We start from the raw sequence: 26,102 nt of genomic DNA, 5'->3' as shown, positions 1-26,102 counted from the left end.
CGATCACAGCAAAGGGGTTCAGAGTTCTTTATAAGAAAAAGGGAGGAAGATGAGGTGAGTTGTATTAAAGAAGAGTTCATTGGTGCTAGATTAGTTAAGGCTAGGTTTGTACTTCATAGATTGGCTCAAGATTGAGTCATCAGGCAAAAGGCTAGACTCATACATAATTGATTGGTTAGCAATTTGGGCATCAGCAAAGTTCCATTTCATCAGTCCTTACAAACAGGTATTCTTATCCTTACTGACTTCTTGGAATGTTGGTGGTTTGGTACAGTTTAGAAGATAAAGACAACAAGATGTGCAAGGCAATTTTTCTCTGGCTTTATTTTAATATGACTCCATTCATGTCATCTTTCACATCACTTATGTAGCCTACAGTGTCTGTCATTAGAATGGGACTTGATAATATGCTTTTTAAGATTTAAGATTTAATTTAAACTACCAATAAAATGACAGGAGACAGGAAGAGAACTGCATTTCTCATATAACTGAAATGGTTGCAGTCACTTTTTTTGTTCCATTCTCTCATTTAAATATAATCCATGGTAGTTTAGAAAATAGCCCCTTTGCCTAGGAATATGACAGCACTGGTATTATTCCTTAAGGTAAATACCCCTGGATAATACTGCCTTGCATCGAAACATTTGGATTTTACTAACAGTATACATTTGTTCCCATATACTCCATGCTCATAGTAATGGAATTTTCCTATATTTCCTGATTGATTAAATTCTACCACTTCATTTTGACTTTATTGCTTTTTAGCCTGGTGAGAATCCTATACTGATTGAGTGGCAAGATAATATTGAAGTTTCTTCTCTCCTACTTACATTTATACATTTTGAGTATGATACTTTGAATTTACCTTTAAAGTTAAAGTTTTCACTCTTTCCCACCTCTGTGTTTTTAAGCAGTGCTAAATCTCAAATTTCTTTTTATAGCCACTAAGGAAAAATTCATTTTGCACACTCCAATAAAAATAGGAATTTCTCAGCAAGACTGTCTTAACTTATAGTGTCACCTTTCATTACTGACACAACATTGGAGGGATTCAAGTTATAATTATAATTTGTTCCTCAAACCCCACACCAAGATTTTCTGCCTGCTTGAATAAAACTATTCCATGACCATTTACCCAGCTGTAGTTGTCATTGTAGATATGCTACCTATGAATAGAAAAACATTATTCATTCATTAAATCATTCCTTTTACTTCATTATCATCCCATACATATGCCATCAGACTGGACAGGATTTTTAAAGACATTCAAAATGCTAATGATAGCTTTTTCTAACAGCACGTTGAGTATGTTAAATAGCTTGCAGTTTGCATCCCATCAAAAAAGCAAAGCAACAAAAAGTACCACAATGAAAAAAATCTTTTTCAGTTCCATTACTAAAAATACCAGTTAGTTCTAAGGTATACTGGGGGGGGGGGGGATCAGAATTGGCCACCCCAAAGTGTGTCCCTTTGCCTTGATTATTTTTAAAGACAAAAGACTCGGAAAGAAACTTTGACCTTCCTCCTAACTACCTAAAAGAATGTAAGATAGAAGGCCTGTTCCAGGAAGGAGCTATCACCATAGATAACTATAGTATAATATGAACTAGGTGTGATAGACAGGGAGGAACCTAACAAGGGTTTTTAAATCAAAGTTCTCTCCATATATCATTGTCTTTGGAAGGCATAGTCAACATTTGTTTATTAAACATTTGCTTTTCCATCTCCATGTAAATTGCCTTCTTCCCCTTTGAAGTCCCAGACCACTAGTCACAACATCCTCCTTTGTCTTTAGCTGAAGATAGTATTTAAGGTGGTAGCTTTGGCCATTTGGGCAAGTTACTCAGTTTTCCTGGGTTTCTCCCATGTATACATGTTATTAAACTTTGTTTCATTTTCTCCTGTTATTGCATCTCATATCAATTTAATTCTTAGACCAGCCAGAAGGACCTAGAGGGTAGAGGGATAGTTCTTCCTCCCCTACAATACAAGTGTCACAAAAGCCAGGAAGCGACAACTGGTCTGGCCTAGGAAAAATATTATTCATAATAAAAATTCAATTCTCCAAAAGTAAACTTTAAAAGACTTCCAAAGCTATACCCAATGTATTCCCTTTCCTGAATATCTCAGTTCTGAATAACACACTTTGTTATAATATAATCTTAAAGCGTCAGAGTACAGCTGATATTTCTTGATACATAAATGCATTAAATCTCAACATAGGTTTTTCTACCTGGAATTCAAGAGCCTTATCCTGAAGAAGTCTACCTGTAGTTCTTTGTGTCCCCCGCCCAAAGAAAACACACATTAGATTTTTAAAAGATACAATGATAATTATCTTTAGGAATAATTTTTTTTGTTAGTCTTTTAAGATGCAAAAGAATCTGATACCTGTGATTTAAAGAACTTACTTTGTCTTTGCAGTGGGTCAGTATTTGAAAAGTCACTATTAACATTTTTTTCTATTTTAGCTCCTTAAAGGAATTATTTAAGACAACAAAAATAGTTTTTTTGTAAAGATTACAGTCATAAATGCCACTTTTCAGTCTCATAAAATGTAAAAAATAAAATTAAGGAAAAAATTTCTTTTAATATTGTCCAATATATTTATTTACATTTACTGTTCCATCCTTTTGATTTTTTTCTCCTTTAGGATAGTTGTTCAAAATTTATTTTTGTTATTGATAGTTAGAAATTTTTATTTAAGCTTCAAAATTTGTTATTTAATGTTTCACATTGAATTTTAAATTCTTGTCAAATTTGGAAAAACTCTATAGTTTCTGTTCTATATAAGACAGAGGAGAATTTTCTGCATACTAGTTTCTGTCGTGCCTCCATTATCTATATATTTTTGGCGTTGGGTGAAATAATCTCTGTCTCTGCACCTTCATATCATGATGGTTGGGTGGTAGCATAAGCAGGAGAATTCATCAAAGTCTTCTTACATTGAGACAGCTAGCAGTAACTAAACTATTCACCAGAATGATTAGCAAATACACAAACATATCCCAATAAACCCAAACTAAATGTGTTACTTTATGAGTTACCTCACCTTAGATGGATCCTAAAATTACCTGGAGTCATTCCAATATGAGGGAAATTGTGACAAATAGAAATTCAAAATAACAGTGGTCTTAAACAGTTGGGGTTAAATTATTATCTTTTTGATCCTTTGATTTACTAACTGTTGATTTTTAAAAGCTAAGAGTTACCAATGCCTTCTTTTGATTCCAAGTTAGGTTTTGTTTGAGAAAGATATACAATTTTATAGGCCACGGCTCCAGACTTGGATTTTCTTTGGTTGCATGGAAGATCAATCAGAGACTCTTTTCCAGTTTGTGGTCTTCTGGTCATTTCCATCTTAGATTTTCAATACTGATGGGAGATTACTAGAACAATATTCCCTACTTAGCCTTTACTTGGCTGTTGTTCAAATTACACATTTTTTTTTTATCACATATCAAGCTATGGTACCTCACTTTGTACAAAAATTACCTTTTTACTTTGAGGTAAACTGCCCAGTAGATGGGGCTTAAGGGGGCAACGATTTCTAGTTAAAGGGAAGCAAAGTACCATCAATAGTGAAAAGATATGAGTTTCAAATAATTGTATGGTTGGATAATTTAGATATCATAGGGTTTGCAAAACTTATAATTTAATTTAAAATTTTGTTTTGCTTTATAATTGCTTACTAACAGTATCTAAGAGAGAGTGGCCGCAATGTTTTCTATCAACCACAAAGTGTAAGGGTCTGCTCCTATCTCCCCCATAGGAGTACCATGTCTCCCAATCAAATTTAAAAACAAGTTCAATGACAAAGATTCTCTCCTTGACTAAACTCTACTCAGGCTCCTCTGAGCACTTTTTCAACTAGACCTCAACTTTTGCACTTCTGTATTTGTCAGGGCATTGTCCAATTTTAACAAGAATCCTGCTAAGTCAGTTTAACCAAAATCCTCCATTCTCCATATTTGATCACCCTTGATATTTAATTGGGTTCCTCATCCTCCACCATTCCCCAGGTGATGTCTGATCACCCTGGCCTGCCTTCAGCAAGAGTCCCGTTAGGTCAGTTTAGTCAGAAACCTCCCTTACCCATGATGTTTCCTCTCAGTAATTTTCCATCCACTGACCACAGCCTGCTCCTTGGCTATAAATTCCCACTCTTCCAAGTTGAGCCCAATCCCTTTCCCCAACTGTAAGATTCTATTGCAGGGGTCCCTACACCTATCTTGATAGTGCTCTCTTGAATAAAGTCTTCCTTAGTGTCTTTAACAAGTATCATGAATAATTTTGTCTTTAACACAAGTACAATAGAAGAGCAAGAAGATTTTGTGGGCATTTAGGAGAAAAAAAAAAGAACACATATGTAACAAGGGTTCTAAAAAATTTTTCCCAATCAAGGAAAATACTACTTCACTAAGACTTTTTGCTCCTATAATAAAGTATTCATTCTCTATTCTGGACTTTTCTACACACACTGAAAGGATTCCCCAAATCACTGTTCTCTTTATAATGGCATTGGAGACTAGTCTTTAGCCCCTAAATTTCTGCCAGTTTTGAAATAGCTTGAATCAAACATCGATTCAAGGGGCTTAATGTAAAGATGTTGAGTCAGAGTTCTAGAACTGAAATCCAGATTCAACATTATAGAACTAGGAATATGTCTGATTGCATTTTCTAACATGTATTTGTTAGGGTATATTTTAAGCATGGGTGTCCTCCTTATGATTATTAAATTTAAGAGTAAATTAAGTAACAACCAAATTGCTGGCAGAAATGTTTCCTGTAAAATCTTTATGACATCTATTTTTGTGTATTTCAAAGACTAAATTTGTTTCAAGATGCATCATTCAGGATTCCTGGTCCTAAATTTTTCTAAGATGGCCTGATTAGATTAGCATAAAAACACAGCAAACATTCAATGAATCATAATACTTATAAAGAGTTATAGCAATTATGTTACTTCAAATCTAGTAACTTCCAGTGTATTATCTTACATTTGGCTATTATAGCAAAATGAAATGATATTTTCTGAAAAATTCCAGAGAAAACATTGCAGTTTAGAGCATTTTAAATGATCATTTTTATCTATTTTTTTCTGATTAAAAAGCGATACACACTAATTATGAAAATGTAACTTCAAACAATGGAGTAATACAAGGCAATAAAAGAAAGTGATCTGTAATTTCCACCTCAAATAACCACTTGAAATCATATTTCAAACTCTGGCCAACAGAAGTAAGTGGACAGAGCTTAGCATGGGAATTTTTTAAATTAGAACTTCCTTGGTGGGACTATCTTTTAAACGACTATAGCAGGGGAAACAAAAGCTTCTTGAACAACTAAAACTCAAAATTTGTGTTTTAGTTAGCACATTAAAATATATTCTGTTAGTTGAGGAATTTCTATCTTTGATTATGCTCCTTGCATTCTGAATATATCAATACTGAGAAATTATTTTTGCCATGGCATTCTCTTTAACATTAAATTTTTGCCTAAGACAACACCTAGAGTACACTTTTGTTGGAGTATGATTTTTAACACGATGTAGGGATTTTCTAAGGGAAATCTCAATTATATATGACAGTAGAATTTAGCAAAATGTCTAGATCTTGAGGATCATGGGGATCTATTTGTAGTTGTTTTGCAGCTACCTTCACCTTTCTCTTGCTCCATTTCTTCATTTTCTAAATTATAAAATTGTTATCTGCCACAGCCAAATTATGAGTGTTATAAGTAGCAAATAGCAATAGATAGGAAAGTGTCTTGAAATGACTTTAAGAAAAAAAAAAAAAACCTGAACAACCATAAGTCCTTCTTTTCATTTTAATTGCAATATTGGTGATGTTACCTTAGTTATTGGAGCAATCATTCTAATTGCTAATCTCATTATGTAAATCTAAAAAGTTACAGCAAATGTCCTTAGAGTGCAATTACCCAGTAGACAAGAACTAGTACTTCCTCTCAACATGCAAACCACTATAAGATATAGAATAAACACAAGATCTCAAGGAATTAGCAGACTTCGAGTTGAGTTTATGCTCTGCCATTTAATAACTATATGACCTTGGGCAAATCACATTGCCTCATTTTAAAAAGTGGGGATAATCACCGCTTTCCACACTACCTCAGAGAAATACTAGAAGGTGTACATGAAGTAATATATGTGGGAGCTCATCGTGGTCTCTGAATATAAGGTATTATAAATTCATCACTGTAACTTGACTAGAATATGAATCAGTACTGAAGTCCGAGAAGGGGAGAAGGGGCATTCTGAATAAAGGCAGAAAATGAATTCACTCAGAGGAGAAAATCTTAGTGGAAAAAGCAGACTTGCCTGAAAGAACAAATTGCTGTTGGCAATTACCAAACTCAGTAATTATTGGAAAGGCGTGGACACTAAGAAACCCTCTGGATTTTTTCCCCCAGATTTAAGGTGGAGAATGAATTCAGAATTCTTTTCTGACTCGATGTTATGGTTCCTATGTTTCTGTTTATGTATCAAATATGTAAATAGCAACTGCTTAGTGACCTTTGTACTGGATGTCTCATAGACTTCTCAAAACTTAAGGTCTGAAACAGAATTCTTCATTTCCTTTGCTTTTTTTTTTCAGTGCAAGTGGACTGTTCATTAATACCCATACAGATAGCTTATAAAGCACCCAGAAGATTTAAGTTTTCTAGCTACATAAGATCTAAAATCACTACCTGAATATAGATAAGGCCCTTAAATAGCTCCACCTCCATCCAGTTGCTCAGGCAAATCCTAGACTTCTTTCTTTTCTTCTTTCCTTCAACAGCATCTTTTGCTTCTTTTTCTAAAGACAAATCCTGAATAGACTTCTTTTTATATCTACCTACTAGCAAAACCCTAGCCCAAGTCACAGCATCTTTCACCTTGATTATTGTGACATCTTCCTTAGAAGCCATCCTTCACCCAGCAGGCAGAATTATATACATTTAAAAATTGTTGTTAGTAACTACTGAGCAGATGAAAAAATAAGAAATATATGTAAATTACAAAGAATCATGCTATGATTATCACCTATGTGCCTACTACCTAGGTTAAGAAAAAGAACATTGCCTCTGCAGTTTCTTCCCTGATCCCATACTTTTTCTTCCTCAGGTAAATCACTACCCTAGTTTTCGTGTTTATCATTTCCTCTCATTTATTTATAGCTTCACTACATGTTTGTATCCCTAAACAGTATATTGTTTAGTTTACCTGTTTTCCTACTTTCTATGCATAGAATCACACACTATACATTCTTCTACAACTTCTATTTTTCACTCACCTAAGATTTACCCATGTTGTGTGTAAATCATTCATTTTCACTGCAACAAATATTCATGTATGGTGTGAATATACCACAGTGCATTTATTCATCCTACTGTTGCTGGATATTTGTGCTATCAATATTCTTTTTTACACATATGTATAAGAGGTTTTTTTAGAGTAGAGTTTTTAACTGTGCTGTGGACCTTTTTGGAAGTCTGGTGAAGCCTTCTAGACTCCTTCTCAGAATAAGTTTTTAAATGCACAAAATAAAATCATAGGATTAAAAAACCCCAATTATATTGAAACACAGTTATAGAAATGTTAGTTTGTTATATAATATTAAATATCTTATTAATGCATTAAACAATGAGATCTAGGGGCAGGTCTAATTACCTCTCTGATTTTGAAGTAGTGATGAGTGGAAAGGATATTTATACCCAGCTATCTGACAATAATTGCAACGTGATATGAAAATATCTTTCTTTCTTTGGTGACAGAGTTACAAGTATTGCTAATACTATGATTCGTTGTCTACAGACATAAACAAAGGAAATGTTAAATTTTATTTAGGGGCTACTGGAAATAAAAAGTAATTGTTTTCCATCCAAGTTCACATGGCCCTTAAATTCTATCCATCTATCTCAAGACAGGAAAGCCCTATTCTAGGGTATATTCCTCAGACAAAACTTGTTTTATTGTAGGGTATGGGCATCTTAAAATGATTTTCCATGTTGTTCTGCCAATATATACATCTACCAGCAGTGTTTGAGCTCCCATTGATCTATATCTCTGTCAGCACTTGGTATTAACAGATTTCTTAATTTTGCCAATCTGGATGGTATGAAATATTATTTCATTTTATTTATATTTAGCCATCTTCTGATTACTGGTGAGATTGAGCATATTTTCATATATGCCTTCTAGACTCCTTCTCAGAATAAGTTTCATATATTTATTGGCCATTTGGGTTTCTTCCTCCATAAGATGCCTGTTAAACTCTCTTGTCCATTTTTTTTTCTCCTAGGTTTATCTTTTGCTTGATTCAAAGGAGTTCTTTATATATATTTTATACATTAATACTTTGTTTGTTATATGTTTTAAATATCTTGTTCCATTTTCTGCCTTGCCTTTTTTCTCTCTTTATGTTGTATTTTGAACAGATGTCCTTAATTTTAATGTGGCTGAATTTATTAATTTTTTACTTAATGATTTGCAAATTTTGTGTCATGCTCAAAAAATTCTTTATTCACACGTGGTCATAAAGATATTCTTCTATATTGTTTTAAAATGTTTTGTAGTTTATAATTATGAATACTTTATAGTTTAGAAGTAATTTTGGTATGTAATGCAAGGTAGAGTCCAATTCATGTTTTCCACATGGTTAGTCAATGGTCCCAACTTATTTTTGGTGAAATCTGATTTTCTTTTTTAAATTTATTTCTTTTGAAATCTGCTTTTCTTTCCCACTGATCTTAATGACAGGATTGTCATAAAATATTTCCATTAATGGGGTGCCCTGTTTCTAGGATCTCTGACTATTTTGGTTAACTTATCTATTCCTGCACTAAGACCAAAAAGCCTTATTGTATTTTTACGACAATAATAGGTATATTATTCTTCTTCAGCAATATCTTGGCTATTCTTAGCCCTTTACTCATCCACATACCTTTAGAATTAGCTTGCCAATTTCAGCACCCAACACAACAACAACAGAGACAACACTTCGGGGAGATAGATTGCTATTAGATTGAATCTATAAATCAATTTGGGGAGAATTGACATCTTTAAAATATTGAGTCTTCTAGTCTAATAATAAAGGATCTCTCTCCTTTTATTTGAGCCTTTATTAATGTTTTAAAATGAGGTTTTATAATTTTCTCCTAAGATTTTGCACATCTTTTTTAAGATTTATACCTTAATACTTTATATTTTTGAAACTATTTACAATATTTTAATATATATATACTCTATTTGTTGCTAGTGTATAGAAATTCAACTTTTTTTTTTGAGGAAGATTGGCACTGAGCTATCATCTGTTGCCAATATTTCTCTTTTTTTTTCCTCCCCACAGCCCCAGTACATAGTTGTATAACCTAGTTGTAGGTCATTCTAGTTCTTCTATGTGGGATGCCTCCACAGCATGGCTTGGTGAGCGGTGTGCAGCTTCGTGCCCAGGACCCAAACCGGTGGACGTGGGGCCACCGAAGTGGAGCACGTGAACTCAACTACTTGGCCACAGGGCTGGGCCCTAGAAATTCAACTTTTTATATTGATTTTTTAAATCCAGCAGACTTGCTCAACTTCTGTTAATCTTAATAATTTTTAGTAGATTTTTTTTCGCTTTTAAAGTGGGTAATCATATCATCTCAGAACAATGACAATTTAATTTCTTCCTTTCCAATTCTTGTGTCTTTTATTGGAAAGGGGGTCTCTCTGTCCTACACTAGCTAAGACCTCCTGAACAATGTTAAATAGACATGGTGATACTGAAGTCTCCCATCTTGTTCCTCATCTCAGAAGGAAATTTTCCATTGTGAACCATCAGATAAATGTTTGCTGTAGGTTTTTGGTAGAAACCCTTTATCAGATAAATATTTTCTCTGTATTATTAGTTTCCAAAGAGTTGTTGTTGTTGTGTGTTATTTTTTTTTTTTACAAATAGCTACGTAATTTAATGAAATTTTTCCCCATCTATTGAGCTGATCACATGATTTTGCTTCTTTAATGGATTAAGGTGATAAGTCATACTAAATGATATGATTGATAACATGGATGACCCCAATTAATGCTCTCCTTGTATCCCTATACTTTGCCCTCTATTTTTCTTGTCCCTAACCACTCTGATTCTGGACTGGCTTTGTTACTTACTTTGTTCAATAGATGTAGCAGAAGTGACAGTATGTCAGTTGTAACTCTAAAACTCAATAGGCTTTGTGTCCTTCCACTTGCTCTCCTGCGTTATTAGGCTTTCTCACTCTTGGACCTTAGCCTCAACCACGAGAACAAGTCCAAGCTAGTCTGGTGAAGAATGAGAGACCGCATGGAATGAAGCTGAGACTGACCTAGTGGACCTGTAGATATATGAGCAAAAAATAATAAATGTTTGTTGTTTTAAGCCACTAAGTTTGGGGATGGATTTTCACATAGCAATAAGTAACTGAAGACATGCTAGGTTAAACCCAAGTTGATCTTAGTGTACTAACTATTTTACTCATAGATACCTCCATTTGCTGATTTTTTAAGGGTTTCAACATCTATGTGAATTATATCAGCCAATAATTTTTTCCTAATGTCTTCTTAAGGTTTTGGCATAAGATTATACTAGACACTTGAAATGAGTTGGGGACTATATTCATTAGGGCAAGTCAGCCTATTCTACAGTCCTTTGCTCATCCACATACATTTAGAATCAGACTGTCAAACTCATTGGACTAACACAGTAAAAGTTTATGGCTTCTTCATATCTTCATGAAGTCTTCATAGCTTCTTCATTTTATTTGAGAATTTATCCAAAAACCTTCCATGTGTTGATTCAACAAGCAAGACTTCAATGACATGGTTCTGGGATCTTCAAAACATGGCCTTGAGATGAGGAAAAGAAAGTGTAGAGGGTGTGAAGAAGACAAATCACTCCTAACTGATTTAGAACAAAGATGACACAGAATTTCATGTTGTGTTCCATTGGTGACAACTAGGCATATAGCCCCACCTAGATCCAAACTTGTGGGAAAATGTAGTTTTCTACTGCTCAGAAAAAGGAAAATATTTCAGTGAGTAACTGGGCCATTGTCTAGGAAAGTTTTGTGTAAGACTGTAATTATGTGTTCCATGGATGTTTATTAGAACTTACCAGTCAAAACTTTTAGGATTGGAAAATTTTTATAGGGATATTTTAAGTGATTGATTTTTTATTTTTCTTTTTTATCATATTATTTCAATTGTTTGTTTCTTCAGTTGGCATTGGTAAATTATATATTCTAGGAACTTTTATATTTCCTCTAAGTTTTTAATCATTTGAATGAAGTTTAGAACAGCTCTATTTTAGCCTTATAATATTGGCAAGATCTATCCTTATGTCATCCTCATTTCTAATCTTACTTATGAGTATCTTCAGTCTTTTTTCCAATATCAATCTTATCTGATGTTTGTCAGTTTTCTTCACTTTTTTCAAAGAACCAAATTTAGAAGGTGAGAATTATTACAATTTTCATCTTGAAGTGTGTATTTTATCATTATGTGGTGATCCTTTTCAACTCTAATAAAACATCTGCATTCAAGTTTATTTCATCTGATATTTATATAGTCACCCTAGCTTTCTTCCATTTGCTTGGTATATTGTTTTCCACTGTTTTGCTTTCAAACTTTTTGTGTCTTTGTGTTTTCAGTACATATCTTGTAAACAATATATAGCTGGATACTCTTTTCCAATATTTGTCCCTTTTTACTTATTGTGATTACTAACATGATATTCCTATCACCTTCTTTGTGCTTACCACTTATCTCCTCTTTGTATATCTTTCTTCTGCCTTATTTTGGATCAAGTTTTTAAATTCCAGCTTTCCCTTGTCGTATTTTGGGATACTTTTACTCTGTTTCTTTTCCTTTAATGGTCACACTACAAATTTTAACATAACATATATAACTTACCAAGCTCTAAGTTTAATTGATGTTTATATCCTCTTCTGAAATAACAAGAATTTTAGAGGTTGCCAATAACCATTTCACCTGACGTATATGCATTTGTTATAATATACTATAGTTCTATCTTGTTTCTTAATCTCATGAGACATTATTTTTATTGTTCATTGCAGATTCTTATCTTGCCACTCTACCATCAAGAGATGGAGTTTATTTACCCTGTCTGTTAGGGCTACTGTTAGGGACTTGCTTGACCAATATGTGGTAAAAGTAACATTCTGTGACAAATCAGCTTAGCTTAGAAAAAGTTTTGACCTTTTCCTTTGGCCTCTTGAGACACTCCTTCTCCGGCTGTTTCTTTTTGGGACACATTCTCTCATAATCCAGTTGCCATGCTGTGAAAACTCCATGACACATGAAGAAGCTACACGCATTTTCTTTTAAAGATAGCCCCACATGAGCCCAGACTTTGAGTTGTACGAGTTCTGGCAACAGACAAGTGAGTGAAGAAGACTCCAGATGATTTCCGTTCCCAGTGGTTCAAGATACCCCAGCTATTGGAGTATTTCAAGTTGAGGCTCCAGCTATCTCAGAAGAGAGATAAGCCACCCCTGCAGTACCTTGCCTGAATTCTTATCCTACCATGTTCATAAGCATAATAAAATGGTCACTACTTTCTATTACCCTAAAGGGGTGATTTTTATGCACTATAGGTAATCAGAACATCTTTTTAGATTTATTTGCATAGCCAATAATTTCTTCGTTATTCTATGATCTTACTTCTCTCATCTGTCATTTTTTTATCAAAGTATATTTGCTAGAACTTTCTGTAGTTAGGTTTAGCCAGCAGCAAATGTTTTCAGTTTTGATTTTCTAAAAATGTCCTTATTTTACCTTTCTTTATCAAAATACAATTTTGCCAGTTATAGAATCCTAGATTACCATGTGTCTTCTTTTCACACTGAATTTACTGTTCCACTGTAATCTGGCTTCCTTTTCTACTCTAGAGAAGTAAAAATATCTTCCTCTATATCTTTTATTCTCTATTGCTGTTTTGTTCTGCAAATCTGGATAATCTTTTGGGATCTATCTTCCAGTTTACTGATTTTCTTCTCAGCTGAGTCAATTTATCTTGTCTATTGAGCCATTATTTTATTTCATTATATTTAATTATAGAGATTCTATTTTTATTTTTTCCAACCCATTGACTAATTTTTGTAGTCTTTTCTCAATAACCACATTTTCAAAACTTTCAAAAGATTTTTTATTGAAATATCAAATATACAACACATCATTTGAGCCTGAGAATTTCAATATCTGAAAATACTGAAGATATGATTTGTTGCCTGCTGTTTCTTCTCATAATTTCTTGTTCTTTTTAAACAATTTTTTGTTTCGTTTTGCATGTTTTGTGATATTACTGATTATTTCTTAAAAATATATCCATTGTCATTTCTTGGGGCATGAGTGAACATGGATTCCTCCAGAGAAAATTTTTTATCATTGCTTCTAATGGGATTATCTGTGGGCACCACCAGTTCCAGAGAAATTTAATTCTAGGAATGAATGGTTTTTGGACCAGCTAGGTAATGTAAATTCTTGATGAAAGCTCACATATGGCAAGTTCATGGTTATGCATTCTAAGGGAAGTTATTTTCTTCTTCCCTCAGTACACTTTTCCTTGAAGATCACTAAGTAAACTGGTTTATTTATTTATTTTTTTATCTTCTTTCTCTCTCCTCTAGACTGAATTGTTTTTACTCATTTATCAAATTTACTTACTCTTTTATGCATTATCTTCAACCTGCTATTAAGCCTCTCTAGTGAAATCTTATTTCAGCTATTATATTTTTAGGTTTTAGATTTTCCATTTGTTTCTTTTTAATAGTTTCTATTCTTGGTTGAGATTTCCTGTATTTCATACATTGTGAATATATTTTTATTTATGTCCTTGAGTACAATTATAATAGCTGTTTTAAATCTTTCTCTAATAATCTAAATTTCTGGTTGTCTTGGTGTTGGTATTCTTTGATTAGCTTTCCTTTTCAATAAGGGTCATGTTTTCCTGTTTCTTAACATGCCCCAGTAATTTTTGTTGTATCCTGTACTTTGTGGTTGATATAGAGACTCTGGATTCTATTTTCTTTCCTATGATATGTACTTGACTGATTATTTTGTTTGAATAAGTCACATAGTCTTATAAACCTTGGGGAACAGAGATTTTCTAAACCTTTTGGTATAAGAGCTGGACCTTGGGTATTAGTGAAATTACCAAAGTATTATTGGCCTAAAGACCCCAGCTGGCTGGTAGTTCTCCCCATTCTTGTTTATTGTGTACATCCCCTGGTATTAAGCTTCCCCAAAGTTATTTTATCATGTCACTCACTTACTTAAGAACCTACTGTGTTTCTACCACTTTGTGTTTAGTGTGAATTCCACATTTTGGGATTCAATTCTATCTGCAATCTTCCTATTTCTCTACCCAAGTCTGTCTTCTAATTATTTCCCAATACAAACATTCAAAACAATATCAATTAGATCATTCTCTTGTCTTATGTTTTCACACATCTTGTTCTGCTCTTCAGTTCATGTCATGGCTCATAGTAAGGATTCTGTAAGGATGCTTTCCTGTCTTGATTCTTTCATTCACAATCTTATCCATCTTGCATGGACTAGCATAGATCCTAAGTACAGAGACAATATGTTGTAGTACTTAATAACAATTTCTCTGTCACTTGCCAGATGTGCATAACTTTGAACCAATTACATAGATTTCTGCACCTCCATTTCCTTTTTTGTAAATTTGGAATAATAATAGTAACATAATGTTTTTGAGATGATTTCATGAGTTAATATATAAGTATATAGAATGGGGCTTGGTGTATAGTAAGATATCAATATTTTTAGCTATATTTAACTCCCTCATGAAACCTTCCAAATACATTCATTTATTCCATCTCCTAATATTTATGGTGAGGTTATTTTGTGCCAAACTCTTCACTAAGCATTGTCTGTAAAGCCATGAATAAGACGCTGTCTCTTACCTCAAGGAGCTTATAGAAGACTTCATTAAGACACAAGCACAGGATGCTCTGGAGCATGAAGCAGGGACACCAAAGTCAACCCACAGGAAAGGTTGAAGAGTGAATTGTCAAGAAAAGACTTGTTAAAAAATTGTTTAGAAAAAGACTACAAGTAGTTCTCTGTGACTGTGGCATATAGTGGGAAGAGAGAGGTAAGAGGTAAACTTGAAGAGATTGGAATGCACTTAAATGATCATAAATGATCTCATTAACTTATCATGACAACATGTTTGACACATTAGTTCTACTTGTAATTTGGAGCATTTTAAGAGAAATTTTTGGCAACTTAGCGGTACCAAGTTGTTATGTTGGAAGAAATGTCCTTGGCACTGATACAGCATTCATCCTTTCCTTTTTTTCCTCAAATATTAGCTTCTTAACATATGCTCAGCCATGCAGTAGATGAGAGATAGAGCAATAAATAAGGCCTGGTCCTTGCTTTCAAGGAACTCACATTTATTGAGATGCATGGACAAGTAAACAGGCAATTATAGAGTGAGAATAACTGAGTTATAGGCAAATGCAAGATGCTGAGGGAGCACAGATTGGGAACATAACCCACTTGTATAAGTGCATTGTTTTAGATCCTGGAGAGGGCATAGTTCAGAAAGGGCATTTTGGAGGTTCCAACAATGCAGAGATCTGATATTAAACAGGTCAAGGGAGCAAGGAGAGAGAAGGAAATCCAAGCTTTGAGAAAAATATATGCAGCCTGGTCCATCTTCATGTTTCTCTTCTCTAGATACTGGTCTTGTTTATTGTCTGAGTTACTCATCTGGGGAATAGATCATAGAGCATCTTATACAGCCTTATTTTGTTTAGAATGATTATGCTAATTTTGTCTTTCTAGTGAAAATGTAAATTCCTTGTAATCAGAGATAATGCCATGTAGTTTTTCCTATCATAATAGCAAGAAGCATTGGCTAGGATATAAATATTTACTGCATTCGTTTACTGAATTAATTGGTCAACGTTCTCCCTCTTTTATTTATTCAGCCCCTACCCCTCCCTACACACACAAACTCCATCTAAGAAAAAAGGTGCTTTAGACTTTCCAGCCCTTTAGATTTCTTTAATCGTTTTATTTTCACTCTTCTAAAACAACTGTATAACACCTACATTCTTTTCCAAATACAGAATCATATACTAAATGTGGTTCCATGTTCTGTAGTAAGGATGTACTCAATGCCAAGTATAGACAGAAAATTACTTACTGGGTTTACATATTGCTTACTTCTGTCATTATGTCTTCATTATATTCTTTAATACTAGGTCATTCATTCCTTACTCTTAAGTTATTTTCTTTTAAATTTTCTTTTGTCTCTTTTTAATTCTAATATGTAAAAATTCTGATTAATACCTAGCACATAGTGTACAGTATATCATGTTAGTCATTATTATTTGTCTCATCATTATATCTTCCTCTCAAGCTATTTTCTAATATAATTTTTGCTTCCATTTATTTGTGTTTGTGTCACAGCATTTGTATGACCTTATACTTTCCTTTAATAAACTTCTTGTATTTAATGAATCAGTTTATTTTTATTTATTTAATTTTTTTTTGAGGAAGATTAGCCCTGAGCTAACATCTGCTGCCAATCCTCCTCTTTTTGCTAAGAAAGACTGGCCCTGAGCTAACATCCGTGCCCATCTTCCTGCACTTTATATGTGGGACGCCTAACACATCACGGCTTGCCAAGCGGTGCCATGTCTGCACCCAGGATCCGAACCGGCAAACACCAGGCCTCCGAAGCGGAACTTGTGAACTTAACTGCTGCGCCAACTGGCTGGTCTCAAATCAGTTTAAAATGTTACCTTTAACCTGTTACTCATTTTAAGTAATAGATCCGGAGGGCTAGAAGAGAGCTTCAAATTTTCAGATATGGAAATAAACTCAGAAAAGTTTAAAAAAGACTCAGAAAAGTTTATTAACGCTTTCCAATTCACACAGCTTGATAGTAGTGTCAAAGAGCCTTAAGCTAAAAAAATATAGTACTAAATGTTAATAGCTTGTTTGGAGGGCAGCAAAATCTTCCCAGAGTCTCTGAAATAACGCCATAACTACACACCCTAAAGACTAGCCTTAGAGAAAAATATGGGAAAGATGAAGACCCAGTAATATGGAAACATTAAAACAATGTTTGCAGTCATATAATGATTCTTTCCTCCCTTTCTATAAATGATGTCAATTTGGTACAGAGGGAAATAAAATGTGCCTGATGTTCTTTGTTCTTTGCGAAGCCATGTTGCTCATTATTCAGCATTTTGTGCCCCTATCGGCATTTTCAAATTGATAGCGTAATGACTTTTTCCACTATCATCCCAGGTACTGAAGTTAAGCTAACAGATCTACAAGTTTCCAGGATCTTTCTTTTAGTAAAATTGGGCATTGTACTCTTTTTCAGACTTCTGGCACTTTCCCTGTTCTGAGCAACGTCCTCAAAATAGCAGCGAAGAGCTTTGCAATAACATGCACCATTGCCTTTAGAATCCTTAGTCGCCAATCATTAGGACCTGCTGATTTAAATGCCATCCAGAGTTTTCAAGTTATCTCCAACTATTTCCATCCTTAACATATTTTATCTCAGTGCAGGGTTGCATAGGCAGCTAGCTGACTACTTTAGACATAGGAGAAAGAAAAAATGAAGAATAAACCTAAAAGTATTTCTAAGCAATTGATCAAAATTGAATTTTTTGAAACCCATTGTAATTTCAGATGTCTTCCTTTTCTTGTATTTTTTAAATTTTGCATTCCTATAAGGAGTTCTTTGTTACTAACTGTTGAAATTACTGCTCCAGATCCCAAAGAACAAGGGATGTATATTCTCTTAAGTCAGTGGCCTTCAGATAGGGTATTAATTCTGTTCCTGTTCCGCTGGTTGGCATAAGTAAATTGTTATATGACTCATCTAATTGGACGAATGCAGATTTGTATAACAGAATATTGGTTAAAACAAAAACAAAACAAACTATTGCTTTCCAACTATGCAGCAAATCACTTTAGCTCCAAGGATACAAATGCTTCCTTAACAGTTGGGGGAATTTCATGATGTTATATTAACAATAGGTGGGCTTTCCTAGTGTTCTTTGAATCGAATTATATCGTAAGTGATCAATTTTAATTGTATCTTTTCCAATTTTCAAAATGTTTCCATTATGCTCATATAGGAAATAAAAGCGTTCTCCATTTTATAATCAGATCAGACTATCTAGGAAACTTGAAAGCATCTAAACAACACTTATTATCCTCACCACCAGAAAAGAACAGTTCAATTGTATTTCTAACCAGGGAATATTTGGATGAGATAATTAAATGTTGTAATGTTAGTGATGAGGAATAAAATGGATTTTAAGAATTTCTAACAAAAGTATTTGGTAAATACCACATCGTAAGCTAGTACATAACTCTGCAGGATTACTTAAGCTTTTTTTCTAACAATGTAAAAGGCTTGAAGATTAAAAGATAAAGGGAAAAAAATCTGGCTGAAGATTCATAAAAACTTCTAACATTTAGAAATATTTGGACTACATCTTTGCATAGTAATCAGTGACATTGTAATAAAGTTTCTGTAAAAGATGGCATACTAAGTTAAAACAGGAAAAATTTACAATAAACCAAAAATTCTATCCTAATAGTCTGACCTCTGAATCGTTAAATAGGCAGGTAACTATAAAGGAAAGCTCTCTGCAAGTTCAGGTCGACAAACTGAGCAAACTCTTCCTTGGAGTGGCCAATGGAGAGGAAGAAATGATCTAGCAATTCGAAGATGGTGCACCTTGGTCTTGGAATATGGGGAGTCATAGTTTATGTCTTAGTCAGTTCAGGCTGCTATAATAAAGTACCATAGTCTGGGTGGCTTATAAACAACAGAAATTTATTCCTCACAATTCTGGATACTGGAAGTCTGAGATTAGGGTGCCAGCGTGGTCGGGTTCTGGTAAGAACCCTCTTCCAGTTTACAGACTACTGACTTCTTATTGTATCCTCACAGGGTGAAAGAGAGCTAGCAAGCTTCCTGCCATCTTATAAGGGTACTAATCCCATTCATGGGGGCTCCACTCTCGTGAGTTAATTACCTCCCCAAAGCTCCAAATACCATGACTTTGAGATTAGAATTTCAGCGTATGAATTTTGAGGGGACACAACATTTAGTCCATTGAAATCCACATTTTGGGCTTTAATTTTATAGTCACGAGGCTCATCGTGATTATTTCTTGCCATTTTGACCATGAGAATTTTGCATGATGATCCAGAGGTGAAAGTAGCTCTTATTTGTCTTTATAACATGATCCTCCTTTTCTTCTGCCATTTGAAATAAAATTTATTTACATTAATAATCTTTATCTGAATATAAACTATTGAAACATAAATGAATGTCAATTCAATTAATTTTACTTTTAGCATAAACAGCTTCAGGCTTCAATGTATGCTTTAATATTTTATTCAAAAACTAAAATATGCCATCACATGTATGATATTTTAGTTGAAATCAATATACTTTCCCTATTACTCATGATTTCTTGCTGAAGAGCACACTGTACAACCTCACCCACTCAATTATTAGCCAAAAATAAATTTAAAAATTTACTTCATTTAAATTATTATGAATGTCCTGAAAATATAAATCATAAAACTATTAAATTATATCCCTGGAATTTTGAATCATATCCTCTAGATAAATAAACCAAAGGAATTGCCTCACTTTGGTAATTTTATTAGATTTCTCTTGGGTTATATAAAGTGATGGTACCAATCATAGCTTCTGAAATAGTGAAGAAGTAAACTTCAAAATATTCCATGAGTAGTCAGAAGAACAGAGTGTAATGACATTACATATATCAGTTCTATGAATGTGTAGAAGAGCTATAATTAAATTGATTTTTAATAGAGGATAGCATTCATTTGTGGTCACCTCACAAAAAATGATTAATGTGAAATAGCTTAACTTCTAGGTAAATTTCCTGCAGCTTCAATTTGTATTCGATACTTTTTCCCAAGAACTTTTTCTTAGGAAGTGTATTCCATGAAATGCCAAGGATTACATAGTAAAATAAATTTGAGAGATGCTGCATACTCTATCCTCCTTCTTGGTAATTCAGTGTACATTAGCATGTTACAGGCTTCTGTAAGTGTCCCAGTAAAACGTTTATCTGCTTCATCTGGAGCAAGAAAACGCTTCCCAAACTTGTTTGATCCTGATGCCTTGTTTCTATAATTCCCAATAAGAGCCAACAAACTGGAGTCCCACATAAGCCAATTTGGGAAATGCTGCTGTGAAAGAAATCGTAGACTTGAGGTTAAAGTTGAAAGGGACCTCTGAGATCATTCAGACCAACACATATATTTTACAGATAAGGAGAAACTGAGTGTCATGAGAGATAACATATATCTCCCTGGCACATAGGTACATAGTGGCTTCTTAAATATTGCCAGGTAAATGGATGGGCGAATGAACAATAAGGCTAGAGTTAGAACTCAAGGCTCATGTTCCTCACTTCACTGAACTTTTCAAAGGACTTGTCTTATTTTCTGTAATCAGATCACTAGGGTCTTGTATAAAGGGAGTTATTAGCTATGTAGCCTTGTGAATATATTCTCTTTGAGAATTTGGATAATACCTCTCTTACTGGTTATTTATCAGTATTAATTTGAGATGTCACACATGAGGAAGTACTTAGTACACAATGCACATTAGGTATTCAGTAAAAGTTAATCTTCATTTCCCTGATAATATTATCTACAAAAATGATAGAGTCTATAATAGCATCGTCCCATTTACTAAATATTTTATCTATTTTTAAGATTATAACATAGCATAAAAAGCACAAATTTCACGTGTACTGCTGAATTTTAACAAGCTGAACAAACTTGGCTAATCAGTACCTAGGTTAATAAACAGAAGACATCCCTGTACCACCTTCCATTCTCTACTCCTCAGGGATATCTCATAGAAATAAAATCATGCAGTATATACTTATCTGCATTTGACATTTTTTTCCTCAACATTATGTTTGGGAGATACATCCATGTTGTTGTATGTAGTTACAGAGCATTCTTTGTCATTGCTGTATACTACTATGTTATGTGAGAATACAATTGTTTATTGTCCATTCTACTATTGATGGACATTGGATAGCTTCCAGTATGGGGTCATAATAAAGGGTTCTGAAGTGAACATTAATGCACATGTCCTGTGGTGAACATATGTATTTCTGTTGGATTATACTTACGAGTGGAATTTCATAGGGTATGTATATGTTAGTAAATGCCACCAAATAGTTTTCCAATGTTTGTAACAATTTTTACTCCCATCAGGAGTGCATGAGAGTTCCAATACTTTCCAAAAGATTGAAGCTAAAAGTATAGCCACGGATTTAAAATGGAGTAACAAAATATAAAGTATGTGAATCTTAGGTAGCAGATATTAATGAAAGAACACTGGACTGACTGGATTCTTGGGTTCTAGTATAGGCTTTTTCATATACTCTCTATATGATCTTGGAAATTGACTATTGTATCACTGTTTTAACATCTGTAGATTCAGGCATTTGAAGGGCTATGGTTCCTCTCTTTAGAAAAATAAATAATTCACACTCAAATACACTTTTGTTTATAATTTTAGGGGTGGAAGTCATGGAGCCTATAGTGGGGATGGTGATTGGGACTCATCATGAATTTTAGTTAAAAATATCAAAACTAGATGATACTTGAAGTCTCTTTGAGTAGTAACAACAGTAACAGAAATTATTTTAGAAGCCAACACATGAAGTTATTTAAGGTTATATTTCAAACATGTATTTGGTATAATAAAATATTTCTAAGGTAAATTTTAACTGACGGTGCCAGCAGTCCAAATTAGTCATCATTTAAAAATATCGTTTTAAATCATGCTCAGCAAATGGTTACAGGATCACTAAAAATCAATTGATAAAACCCTGAAGCATAGATAATACTGTACTATTATTGTTGAATGTCAATTTGTGTCATCATCCCAATAAAATTATGAGGGCATGGAAGTAACTAGGTTCTCAAAAAGGTTTTGAAATTATCCGTTTTTTAAAAAGAATAGGTTTGATATTCTTCCAAACCAAGGATAATTTAACATTTTTTGAGTGAATGCAATTGACTGGGTATTTCTAGAGAAGTACTTTATGATATATTCAATAACGCAGTTTCTCTGATAATAGTATTGTCTTTTTATTATTATACATCTTAATATGAAAATATTTCCTTTATGAAATCACCTCTAAAGTAACTGGGATGATTTGAAAAGCAATCAGAGGTCTTGTTATTCAAAGTTTTACACCATAGTTCTTTATATTATTGTCAGCGTTAGTCACTCTTCAAGGACTTTAATTGCACATTAAGAGGATGAAAGCATTAATACATTAGCTATTAATACGTCAGCAATATGTTGGCTAACTAGCACTTGAGCCAGGATTCATTTGTCTGATCGCCTCATTATCACCCATCCTAATGCTGATGGACAACAGATCACTGGAAGCAAAGGAGGACGGATAGAAAAATACCAAATACTGAAGGGGAAAGCATTTGGGAGCATAAGACATGGAACTGAACTAGAAGCTTACTGTTGTAATAGGTTGGTTATCTATAGAGGAAATAAGTAGGATAGGGTTTAGGGAATTATCCTGAAAAGAGATGTGAGTGTAATAAGCTCACTTAAAACAAATACCTAAGAAGATAACCATATCCTGCTTTTCCAGAAACAGTAAGAATAATCTGTGTCATTATTTCTAGAGTTCAAAAATAACATATTGCAAGTACTCCCTTTCCCGTAGTATTTAATAATAGAATAGATAACTCTAGTTAGGTGCTGTCTTACCTGGGAGCTAGGAGCTAGACTACTTGAACGCTCCAATTCTCTTTTAGCAGTAGGACTTTTTAAATATATTTTGCTTTTAATGAAAGATAACATTCCTCCATATAAAGCTATTAAGACTGTCGATGCTTGCCTTCAAAATAGAAATTCCTAAGGAAGGATCACTCAGACTCCCATTACCTTTTTTGTTTTGTTTTGTTTTGTTTTGTTTTGAGGAAGATTAGCCCTGAGCTAACATCCGCCGCTAATCCTCCTCTTTTCACTGAGGAAGACTGGCCTTGAGCTGACATTCGTGCCCATCTTCCTCTGCTTTATATGTGGGATGCCTACCACAGCATGGCTTGCCAAGCAGTGCTATGTCTGCACCCGGGATGCGAACCAGCTTACCCGGGCGCGTGAAGCAGAATGTGTCGACTTAACTGTTGCGCCACCGGTCGGCCCCTCCCATCATGTTTGAAGAGTCAAATCGGGAAGCCAATAGGAGCCAGAAAATCATTTCATATAAATCTGCTACCAAAAACCTCACTATCCATTTATAACCAAGAGAATTTGCAAAAAATTAAATCATGTTTTCTGTCTTATATAGTTTTTGATGAAGAAAACATTATACTGTGAAATTTTTTCAAAAGTGGATAACTGACTATAAAAATTTACGATTGAACATTTGGTATGTAAAGGATTAACAATTATTCTATTTTGGCGTGATATGTAGTATGCCATATTGTGTGTGTCTGAAGATTATACATATTTCATATGATACATATATATACTATACATATGAGAACAAAGCCTCGATCTGGCCTCAAGCTGACTCTCTAGTCTTATACATTACTATACCTGTTCTTCTATTCCCCCCATCCCAACCAAACTAGTCAACTGCCGTGTATTTTAGAATATATTCTATCTTCCTATCTATGCTTTTGTTCACATTTTGTTCTCAATGTAAGATGTTTTCTCTCTAGGATCCACCTCTCCCATTCTAATCTCTTATTTCCTGTCAGTTTATATAAACAGTGGTATATTCATTTCTTTTAAGTATTTCTTTCCGTTTCAGCAAACATTTACTGAAAACCCACTTTGTACCAGGTAATTTTTAAAGTTCTGGAGATACATTGAAAACAAAGTGTTTTCTACCATAATAGAGATTACAGTCTAGTGAGGGAGACAAACATTAAACAAAAAAAATGCAAATAAAGGTGTAAATATGTTCTAGGAAGGAAAAGAAGTAGGTACAACAGGAGAGAACAACTGTGTGAGATACTTTAGGTTAGATGGTCAGGAAAGCCACTTTGTGGGAAGAAACTTTTAAGCTGAAACCAGAAAAATGAAAAGGCACCAACCAAATGAAAAGTAAAGTGTAAGTAGATGGAGGAGCGTGTGCAAACTTCCTGAAGTGGGAGTGTGCTACATGAATTTGGACAAAAACAATAGAAAGGCCAGTGGGGCTGGAGCATAGGGAGGAGAAAAGTGGCACAGGATGAGGTCTGAGAGATGGGCAAATATCAAGTCATACAAGATCTTATATGCTATGGTGATTGTTTAGAGTAATAAGATCATGAGAGTGTCAGAAATTGTTGCTTTATTTGTATCATTACCTTGAATCCTCATGAAAACCTTGTGAGGTCAGTAATATCAATGCTCTCGTTTTAAAGGTAATAAAAGTGAGGAACACATTGGTTAAGAGACTTGCCCAGAATCACTAGTACACACAGGATTTAAACTCAAGTGGTCCGGGCCTAGAGCCAGAGTGCCTCATCCCTCAGTAAGTATGATGGGAAGCAATGGACAGGTTTTAAACAAGAAGCTTATATCTTGAGATTTACACATTTTTAAAATAATTCTGTTTGAATTGGAGAGAACTGCTTGAAAATGAGCAAAAAGTAAAATGGGGAAAATATTAGAAGGCAGTTATAATGGTCCAAGCACGAAATGACAGTGGCTTAGCTCCTGGTGGAATGAGAAAAGTGGATGGATTAAAAACATATCATTTAAAAATATTTTTTCAATATATAGGTAAAATGGATGGTATTTGGTAATGTATTGGATATTGAGGAGGAGGAAAGAGTTCAATCAAAGTGATATATCTGGTATATGGTCCTTTGCAGATCATCATGATCCCTACTTTGCTTGCAGTTATAATTGAACTCAGCTAGTCACTCTTTTTGTGGTACCTATGAAGTTGGCTTTCTTTTTCTTTGACAATGGCTCTTTTACTAATTTGTTTCCTCCAATTTCTACTGTATAAAATCTAATGTGGAAAATTTAATTTATCAGAATTTCATTCTTTACAGCAAGAATATCAAATATAAGAAAGAAAAAAACACTTCCTTGCTCCAATGTCATCAATGATCATATATCATAAGGCTTGACACCTGAAGAACATTAATTTCCTCACCTTGATCTTTAAGAGTTTCACGTTGAATCCCTGGTAATTATGAATGCATCATGGATTTATCTATCTACTATCCTTTTGGCCACTATCAATGTCAAAGGGGATTTTATATTTTGTGGCAAAAAGCTCACCACATTTACCATGTAATTTTCAGAGCAAATGTCAGTGATTAATGGGTAGGGTAGAGTAAGACATGATCCTTTCCAACTTGATTCTAGAAATTGGATGTTAAAAGTCACCATATGCATGTGGAGAGGTCATATGTTCTCTACATTTCTGGATCTCTCTCTATAGAATCATATTAGTAATTACCAGTTAATACATAGGAGAGCTCTGGTCTGTGTCTTGCTTTCGCAGCAATTTCTGTGCATTCAAAATCTACTCTCAGTATCACGTGTCCCTGCAGTCTGTGGTATTTTATGAACTCTGATTTTCCAAAAAGCATATATACATGTATGTATGCATATAGATGGGTTTGATGCTGAGAAATGCTTTAGTTAATTTGAAAAATCACTATTGTTTTGGAGTTTGAGTATGACTTTCTCCACAGATCAGGATCTATGAGCACTACAGTCAATGTCTGTTCCTGGCTTTGGGTGGGGTTGAGCTATGTACAGTGTAAGACAGATGGAAGCCTCTCTACCAAATGGCCACTATTTTCAGGAACTAAAATTCTCACTGAATGTGTCCCGTATTTATATAATGTCATTGAAAGTTAATGGTACAAATGGAGAAGCAGCATGTGTGAAAATTAACTGATTCATCCATCTGCCTATTGGATTCACATCCAATGAAGATGTTGCTACACATTAGTTATTTTACCTAATAGGAAATTATTCATTTCTTTTTTACTTAACTAATAAGGC

This window comes from Equus asinus, chromosome X, assembly GCF_041296235.1.
Source record: "Equus asinus isolate D_3611 breed Donkey chromosome X, EquAss-T2T_v2, whole genome shotgun sequence".
NCBI lineage: Eukaryota > Metazoa > Chordata > Mammalia > Perissodactyla > Equidae > Equus > Equus asinus.
This window is presented reverse-complemented; position numbering follows the sequence as displayed.